General features: G+C 38.2%; 1 long non-coding RNA gene across 1 annotated transcript; it reads left to right on the forward strand.

The window, feature by feature from the left end:
* The first annotated feature begins 8,962 nt into the window (after window positions 1–8,962).
* LOC134199807 (uncharacterized) lies at window positions 8,963–10,422 on the forward strand. The gene is made up of 2 exons (XR_009974442.1): window positions 8,963–9,183; window positions 9,621–10,422. It is a non-coding gene; the product is annotated as an uncharacterized LOC134199807 (long non-coding RNA).
* Window positions 10,423–10,548: the final 126 nt, after the last annotated feature.

Here is a 10,548-nt window from a genome sequence, read left to right on the forward strand (position 1 = left end):
CAAATTCAAAATCATTTATTTCAACTTAGATGCCAGTATAACACACTTGTTGAATGTCAAAATATAAATAGCAATATTAACTCTACCACCGGTTCCAAAAAAAGCCACAGTCCTGAGAAGAACCGGCGAAACAAACTCAGCGGGATCATAGACACGGAAACATCTAAGTTTGATTCCCTATAACCTTAGTCAACAATTTGCATGTTTTCTGTTGCAACTACAAGGATATCGTGATGAATGGGACATCGCGATATCCTTGTGTATATTTATGTTTCATTTTAAACTCGATTATAAAAATTCTCAATGAAGGAATTCCCACTGGTCTATCACACTATGCCCACGGCACGAATGGTAACGAAAAGAATGAAAATTAAATAGTTACAATCTATTCGATGAAAGGAAGAATACCTCGAATTTATCCGTTATGCCAAAAAGTACTAGAATAACTGAAAAGCTGAATTCTACTAAAATATACTAAATAATTTTTACATACTAAATTTTGTTGCCAGTACCTCAAAATCTACCAAAAAAGTAGAAATCTACTAAATCTGGTCACGCTGGACTGAGTTAGCTTGACGTTTGTCTACCCCGCCCGCCCTGCCGCTCACATACCGCAGGCGGTGACTAGCGCTTCCGCGCACACTATAGTGAAAATCTCAATGGCCCACCATTACTTATTCTTATTATTTATTTATTTATTTATTTTTATTTATTTATTTAATACAAGGAGAACCAACAGCCAACTAACAAAGTATAATAATATAACAAATAATAGAAACAAAAAGCCAATTAAAGGTTCTCACCAATATAAACAAATTAAAATTCAAAATCATTTATTTCAACTTAGATGCCAGTATAACACACTTGTTGAATGTCAAAATATAAATAGCAATATTAACTCTACCACCGGTTCCAAAAAAAGCCACAGTCCTGAGAAGAACCGGCGAAACAAACTCAGCGGGATCATAGACACGGAAACATCTAAGTTTGATTCCCTATAACCTTAGTCAACAATTTGCATGTTTTCTGTTGCAACTACAAGGATATCGTGATGCATGGGACATCGCGATATCCTTGTGTATATTTATGTTTCATTTTAAACTCGATTATAAAAATTCTCAATGAAGGAATTCCCACTGGTCTATCACACTATGCCCACGGCACGAATGGTAACGAAAAGAATGAAAATTATCTATGGTAAGAGAGTTTTGACAGCCACCCGAGTGAAGCGTCACTTGAAGTTTTATTTTATTGTTTTTTAATAGTTAATTGTGATGTATGATATATAAATTGGGTGTTGTTTTGTGTATTAAACGTCAATAATCGTTGTTTCACGATTATTGAGGCATTGGAATAAAACTGTGGCTAACATAGCAGTGACTGTTTTTTTTTCAAGATAAAAGGTCTGCGTAATCTCATTCTCAGTGCTATTCGTTGACGTCAAAACTCCCAAAAAGCAATAAAAAGAGATACATCGGCTTTTTATTGACATGAAAATAATATAACTACGACAGACTAGGCTGTATAGGCTACGCTCTTTGCCTGCCTATTGGCGAATATAAAAACAACAACAACGTTGCCGGCTTCCGGATTTTCAGTTCCAAAAGAACTCTATGTTCTATGAAGAATATGGTTCTATGAAGTCCATTCTCAGAAACCACCTTCATTTTATTATTATTATGAGGATATAATAATAATAAAATGTACATAAGGGCTTATTTCTAGCAACATTAGATTTACCACAATTAACTTATTTAACACTGTAACTAATTATGAGAGCGATTATTGATTTCGAAGAAAACAATTAACAACTTAATTTTAGCTGCAGAAAAAATCAGATTTCTCTTAAACCTGGGTGAGAATATAAAAATCGTTTTCTGAATATGAAACGATATTTCTTTGTCTATCAAATCTATTAGTACAGGAAATGGTTTTCATCATTTATTACTAACAAGCTGATTTTTCGTGAGTAGCTTCCTTTTGACTAGACGTCCAACTTTTTTCCTTACAGTAACGTTGGTAATGGTAAATAGTAGCTTACTAGGGGTAGCAAGGTTAAAATATGTTGAAATCACGAATTTTAAAAATTTAATACGAACCGAATTTTTCTTTGTTAATTATCGAGATCATTATATAAATAACGTGAAAAAATGGTTGTCCTACAAAATATAAGGTTTTAACAGAGAGTCCTCCCTCTCCAACAAGATCATAAAAAATAATTACTAACTAGCTGATTTTTTTTATTGGTTAGCTAACATTTGCACAGTTTACCACCCACATTGTCCTACAAATTACGTGGTGCGTTATGCCAGTCCTCCAGTTACATAGTTGAAATTCATGAAATTAAAAATAATATTATTTCGTACATTTTGCTATTGGAGCTGAGGCACACTATTATCCTTGCTCACAAACGCATGCGTACAGTATTGTTTACTGTGATCATACCACGTAAAGTTGTTTTTAGTCAACCTTGTATCTTCTTCAACGTCTTTCGAAAACCAATTTGATTAGCAATCTGTGCTCCAAAATAATAATGGAGTGTTTATTGTGTAATTTGTTATCTGAAAACTCTAATTTTCGAGAAAAAAGAGTAGAAATAAAAAAAGTAATAGAGATATGTGGCTTTCTTGTGAGACTTTTTTGTTTGCTCGAAAACATTTTCCACACTTATAGAGAATAAAGAGAAATAGTGCACAATGCTAATATTTTTTTAAAATAATGCATTGGCATGAAATTAAGTGTAATGAGGTGATATGGGATGAGATATAATCTCAGTAAAATTGTTTTTTTCTTTTTTCTTTCTTACTTAGATGAGTGTACAAGCTCACAGCCCACCTGGTGTTAAGTGTTTACTGGAGCGCATAGACATCTACAACGTAAATGCGCCACCCTCCTTAAGAATATAAGTTCTAAGGTCTCAGTATAGTTACAACGGCTGCCCCACCCTTCAAACCGAAACGCATTGCTGCTTCACGGTAGAAATAGGCGGGGTGGTGGTACCTACCCGTGCGGGCTCACAAGAGAGGTCCTACAATTACTCCTATTATCCTATTTACTGAGACTTTTTCAGTGGACTTTTTGTAGGATCCCGAGAAGTTACGTCCAGCGGCTTTGTTTTATTTTCCCACATTAATGCACTTTCACAGATATTAAACAGTTCATAAACCACCGTTATTACACATTTAAACCTTACAAATCGCAGAAATTAATATTGGTTGACTTTATATTTGTCTATAGTGTAGTCTTGGCGAAATCTGTGATTGTATTATAATATTGGACTTTTTGTCGGGAACACGAAGAGCGAAGCTGTGTGAATTATTCATTTTTGTCTGTTTAGTTTGTCTTCAGGTTTAAATTTTTTATTTTTTTTATTGCCCTTGTTGGCAGACGAGCATACGGCCCACCTGATGGTTAGTGGTTACCGTCGCCCATGGACTTCAGCAATGCCAGGGGCAGAGCCAAGCCGCTGCCTACCACTCTCCACAAGCCTCGTTTGTAGAAGAACATGTCATAGCCCTCGGGAAACACCGTGGAGGGGAGCTCATTCCACAGCCGGATGGTACGTGGCAAAAAAGACCTCTGGAAACGCACTGTGGATGACCGCAGTGGCTCCAGGTAATATGGATGAACTCTACTCCGGTGGCGGGCGGTGCGATGGTAAAAACGAGATGCCGGTATCATCTCGAACAATTCCTCAGAGCACTCCCCATGGAACATACGGTACAAAATACAGAGGGAACCGAAGTCCCTCCGCAGACCCAGAGGTTCCAAACGATCCGTGAGAATGGGATTATCGACAATCCGAACGGCCCTCCTCTGTATGGAGTCAAATGGAAGAAGCTGGTATTTGGGAGCCCCGGCCCAGAGATGGGAGCAGTACTCCACGCGAGGCCGGACTTGTGCTTTATAAAGCAAAAGCCTTTGTCCAGGCGTGAAGTACCGCTTCGCTCTGTTGAGGACTCCCAGCATTTTGGACGCCAACTTGGCTTTGCCTTCCAAATGACTCCGAAACTGGACATCGCTCGAAATGTCGACCCCAAGTATCCCAATACTCTCGGAAGGTTGCAGGGATACTCCTTGGAATTGCGGCGCCATGACATGACATGTGTAATAAAGGTGGCTTATTAACTGTTTAACATCTGTGAAAGTGCACAAAAGTGGGAAAAAGAAACAAAGTCGCTGGACGTGGCTTCTCGGGATCCTACAAAAAGTCCACTGAAAAAGACTCAGTAAATAACCATAATTTTACTGATATTATATTTCATCCCATATCATCTCATTCTATTTCATTTGTTATCATCTCAGTTGATTAATTTGGGTTTCCTTCGTTTTTTTAATTCAAAACTGTAAATAATTAAAACGGTGGATTATAAAAATCTTAGTACTTGACGCTGGCTAATGCACAAACCGTGCTGGAGCCAAAATGTAGAGAAGAAAATATTATAGAAGTTTAATAGTCTTTGACAATAGAACCATAATAGTGTTCAAACTTATAGTAATATCAATTAATTATAGTCGAATTTCGACTACTGCGGGACCACTAGTTAAGTTAAAACCATCATCACACGACAACTTTGTAAGGGGCCCAAACGACCAAAGAAAATGGGCATTGTCCTTTTACCCCTGACTTCATTTACGTTAAAAATGAAAATATTTTTGGATAATAGAATATATTAAGGAGCTATTTAAAGTACCAAAATCACGCTTGTTAACCGATTTCAAAAAAGGAGGTTATCAATTCGACCACCATTTTTTTGTCTATGTATGTCCAACGATTTTTTGAGAATGCTCGAACCGATTCTGATAATTTTTTTTTGTTCGAAAGGGTAGACTTCTCGAATGGTCCTGTAATCATCAGGATTAGGATCTTATGATGGAATCCTGGAGAAATCGAGAAAAATCTACAATTTTTATAGCCTATCTTGAAATTATGTGGGTGCGCACCGGCCGACCGGCGCCTTGTATTGTAACGCGCTTTATCATTATGTTGCTGCGATGTTATTTTAAAACAGCGATATCTTCATTGAAATCAAACGATGTAAAGTACAAATTTCTTTTAAATTAAATACTTGTAATGAATAATGTTTTTATTGGATAAGGATTAATATCATCTTTATAAAAACACCTTCACAAATAATGCCTATTTTAGTACAAATTTGGTTAGCATAAAAAAGGCTATATTGAGCCAATATTAAAATATATAATATATTTATATAAAAAGATATATGCTGTCGCGGACTTTTTTTGAACTTTTAAAAGGGAACAATTCTCTCATACATTATTTGAGCGCAACTTGAACCGTTTGGGCAGCGCTCAAAGCGGAAGCTCTCAAATAGGAAAAATAACTGGTTGGTCTTATCGTGATATTATATAGCCTTCCTCAATAAATGAGCTATCTGACACTGAAAGACATTTTTAAATCGGACCAGTAGTTCCTGAGATTAGCGCGTTCAAACAAACAAACTTTATAATATTAGTACCTAGTCAGGTCATAAGTATTGTCACACAGTAAAAACTTTTCTTTTAGAATGCTGGTCACAAAAAAGTTTGTTGAATTGGAATTTCGAATTGTTCATGAAAATAAAAATGTATACTTTTAGAATTCTACTCATTTTTAAAAATGGAGTGGACGCTTAAAGAAGACCGTGTTGCAGTTATTGCGTTGCATCGTTGCGGTTACGCGCCAATTCAAATTTTTAACATACTGAAAAATTTGAATATAACCAAAAGATTCGTTTATCGTACCATCAAACGATACAATGAAGACTCTAGTGTAGATGACAGGTCAAGAAGTGGTCGCCCTCGGTCTGTTAGGACTCCAGCAGTGATAAAAGCTGTGAAGGCGCGATCTCAAAGAAATCCCAAACGTAAGCAGAAACTGTTGGCCCTTCAGATGGAGTTAAGCAGAACCACGGTGAAAAGGGTGTTAAATGAAGACTTAGGGCTTCGGGCATATCGAAGAAAAACAGGACATCGTTTGAATGCTCGTCTAATGGACCTGAGACTGAAGAGATGCCGCGCTTTGTTGAAGCAGTACGCGGGAAAAAAATATCGGGAAATTCTTTTTTCGGATGAAAAAATTTTTACCGTAGAAGAGAGCTACAACAAACAAAATGATAAGGTGTACGCACACAGTAGTGAAGAAGCGAGAAACCGTATTCCGCGTGTCCAACGAGGTCATTTTCCATCCTCGCTCATGGTATGGTTGGGAGTTTCTTATTGGGGCTTAACAGAGGTACATTTTTGTGAGAAAGGTGTAAAAACGAATGCAGTTGTGTATCAAAATACAGTCCTGACGAACCTTGTGGAACCTGTTTCTCATACCATGTTCAATAACAGGCACTGGGTATTCCAACAAGATTCGGCGCCAGCTCATAGAGCGAAGAGCACACAAGACTGGCTGGCGGCGCGTGAAATCGACTTCATCCGGCACGAAGACTGGCCCTCCTCCAGTCCAGATTTGAATCCGTTAGATTACAAGATATGGCAACACTTGGAGGAAAAGGCGTGCTCAAAGCCCCAATTTGGAGTCACTTAAGACATCCTTGATTAAGGCAGCCGCCGATATTGACATGTACCTCCTTCGTGCTGCGATAGACGACTGGCCGCGCAGATTGAAGGCCTGTATTCAAAATCACGGAGGTCATTTTGAATAAACTTTAGTGTCATAAGAATCTATGTTTTGTTAAGTTCATTTTGGTATATGAATGGTTACATAATGAATAAACTTGTTTCAATTATTTTAGATTAAACATGTGACAGAATTTATGACCTGACTAGGTATATAAGTAACTTATAGCTAGACTGTGTACTAATAAAATTAATAATACATATACATTTCATCATTTATCTATTTAATTTTTTGAACATTTCTTAAGTCGTCGAGGTCTAAAGGATAAGACGTCCGGTGCATTCGTATGTAGCGATGCAACGGTGTTCGAATACCGCAGGCGGGTACCGATTTATCTAATGAAATACGTACTTAACAAAGAACAATGCCCAAAAGTGGGCCAACTTTATGTCAAAACTATTTGTACTTGAAAAACTATGCCTTATTTTTTCACGTTGTTTAGTTTATGTATCAACATTTCTTTCAACATGGCATTGTTTTGCAAAAAAAAAATTACTTATTTGATAACATCCCAAAACTGAGTGCCATAGTTTTTAAATTCGCCAATAGGCAAAGGGCTTAGCCCATAAAGCCTTATGGTAAACCTTTAAGCTGCCAAACGAAAGAGTTGTCTGTGACTTGAACAACAAATAAATAAAAAATAGCTAAATTATAATTCACAAACTTTTTAGTTTGTTTTTGTTCAATTCAATATTTATAAATTTTAATAATAATTATTACTTAAAACCATGAATTATTTAATATTTTTAGATATTATTGATTCCATTAGTAAAAATCTCAATGGCCTACCATTAGTCTATTCTTATTATATATGATCAGAGAGTTTTGGCAGCAACCCGAGTGAAGCGTCACTTGAAGTTTTATTTTAATGTTTTTTTAATAGTTTATTGTGATATATAATATAAAATTGGGTGTTGTTTTGTGTATTAAACGTCAATAATCGTTGTTTGTTTTTTCAAGATAAAAGGTCTGCGGAAATTCACGCTCACTCAATGTGCTATTCATCGAGTTGACGTCAAAATTCCCAAAAAGCAATAAAAAAAGATAAACCAGCTTTTTATTGAAAAAAAATTATATATATAACTACGACAGACTAGGCTGTATAGGCTACGCTGTTTGCCTGCTTATTGGCGAATTTAAAAACAACAACAACAACAATATCGTTGCCGGCTTCCGGATTTTCATTTCTTTTATTATTATTATGAGGATATAATAATAATAAAATGTACGTAAGGGCTTATTTCTAGCAACATTAACCACAATTAACTTATTTAATACTGTAAATAATGATGAGAGTGATTATTGATTTCGAAGAAAGCAATTAGCAACTTAATTTTAGCTGCAGAAAAAAACAGATTTCTCTTAAACCTGGGTGAGAATATAAAAATCGTTTTCTGAATATGAAACGATATTTCTTTGTCTATCAAATTAAGTTAAAACCATCATGACCCGACAACTTTTTTTAGGGGCCCAAACGCCCTAAGAAAATGGGCATTGTGCTTTTCTCGATTGACTTCCACGGTGAAGGAATAATTTCTTTAAATATATATTTCTTCTGTGCGTGTGTTAGTCACTGAACTCCTCCTAAGCGGCTCGACCGATTTTAATGAAACTTTCTGTGTACCTTCAGATGGATTCGAGAATGGTTTAGATTTACAAATCAGCCCGGCAGATGGCGCTGAAGTCGGTATCTACGTTATTTATCTTTTCTAGAAATAATTTATATGGTAAAACAACGTTTGCCGGGCCAGCTAGTCGTGTAATAAAAATCAAACCCGCAAAATTATAATTTGCATAATTACTGGTGGTAGGACGTTGTGAGCCCGCACTGGTAGGTACCACCACCCTGCCTATTTCTGCCGTGAAGCAGTAATACGTTTAGCTTGAAGGGTGGGGCAGCCATTGTAACTATACTGACAACTTAGAACTCACATCTCAAGGTGTGTGGCGGCATTTACGTTGTAAATGTCAATAGGCTCCGGTAACCACTTAGCACCAAGTAGGCTGTGAGCTCATCTATCCATCTATGCAATAAAAAAATAAAAAAATTCAATTTCTTGGTCAAGTGATGTAAAGTAAAGGTAGTACAGGTATTATAATGATTACGTACTACAGCAAGAAATTATTCATAGTGCGTTTATGTTATACTTTGTCGCAACAAATATCTTACGTAAGACCTGAACATCCTGATCTACATGTAGAGTACTACATACGAGTACTAGGTACCTACGTAAAACGTGTCAAACAAACTTGAAGCTAAGCAATGAAAACTCTTTAATGGATGCGTTCTCGGCCGGCTGAAGAATATAAATGTGTTCTGTCTATATTATCTGTGACATTAACGTCACGTTGAATACACTTCATACGTATCGGACGTGACAGCTGGCGCGAACATCTCCCACGGAGCGGACGAGTCAAGCAGAGTCGAGTGAGAGTGACCACCTTCTACGTCTGCTAGTGGCGAAGCTTGCCCTCACTCGGTACTCATAGGGGAACATGATGTGGGCCGTCCGATCGTCATTGCTTGTCGAGAATTAGTTCGTTGTTTGCTGGTTAGTTCCAGGACGGTCCGAAACGCGGAAACCGAGAAGGCTGATAGCCGAACGCTCCGATAAGCCGCGCGATACCGATAACGTAATATCTTCGGGCCGCACTCCGCCGCGGATTATCGACAGCTACCGATAACGCTACGTTTACGTTTCCTCTACTCTGTTCTGGCACATGATTTTTTGCCGAATATGTAATTATTGAATCGCAACCGCGTCTAGGAGTGAGACCGGGAGCGTCCCGCGCTGCAAGGCGGTCATGTCCGGCGACGCTCGACCGTACAGCCGGCCACCGGTCACGTGATCCTCCTGCGGCCGAACACCTCACCCGGGATTAAGATAATGACGTTGTCCGGCACCTGTCAGCGCCGACATTGTGTTAGATAACGCTAACTCCGCGCAAATATAATATTATCATAATATTTATCGTTTTATGTTTACAGAAGTTACGAGATGTTTTCCGTTGTCGATGACGACCGATGAGCGCGCTGCTCGCTAGTGCCGCCGCGCCCTCTGCCGGCGCCGAGCGAGCACCCTACATTGTATGCCAATATAGTTGCTGGAGCGAGTGGCAGTAGGGCGCGCCGTGAGCCCGCATGGGAAGCTGTAGAGCAGCCCTAGCACGTGGAACGAAGGGCGAGTACCGCTTAGTAACAGCTAAGGATTATTAATTGTTTTAATGCGTTTAATGGGATTTCTGGATAATTCAGAATACCTTTTACTAATACCTAGTTAATATGCGATCCCGAGCAATCGGAGTGATGTAGTCACTAGTGTAGTAGTGTCTGCTCACACCGTTTGGAAGTATAACAGTGTTACAGCAGGCCGCAGAGTGTGGTATCGGTGCAGAGTTGCCGCGCCGGGGCCCAGCTTATCAATAAAACAATTCAATTAGACGAACACATGAAATTAAAAAAAAAATGTTTTATCACAAGTTACGATCTCGGTGGCCTAGAGTGCCTACAATCCGCCCGGTGCTGCGGAGGACTCGCGACGCGACGGGGGTTTACGTAGCTTATCGACTAGCTACCACCATCGGATCTTCGAGCCCCGGACGGCGATGGAATACTCACTAAGCATCGTATGTTCGGTTTATTCTCCGACCAACGGCTTCCTTAAGCTATTCCATTTCCCTGTCGTTGTGTAATAGTTCAAAAATTGTCTTAAATAGATAGGTATGTTTATTTGAAATAGTTGTCCCAATCCATACCCACTAATAGGTATTACAAATTCAAAACTACAAGCATATTTGTTTGTTTTCTTTTTTCTCACTCTTATTATAGGTAGGTATTATAGCAACTCCACAGATCGTTATGTGATTTTAGATACACGTTGTCGTGTGTCAGGGGTGCAAAAAAGGGCACAAGGACG

The sequence above is a fragment of the Bombyx mori genome, chromosome 1, assembly GCF_030269925.1.
Source record: "Bombyx mori chromosome 1, ASM3026992v2".
In the NCBI taxonomy this organism is placed as follows: domain Eukaryota; kingdom Metazoa; phylum Arthropoda; class Insecta; order Lepidoptera; family Bombycidae; genus Bombyx; species Bombyx mori.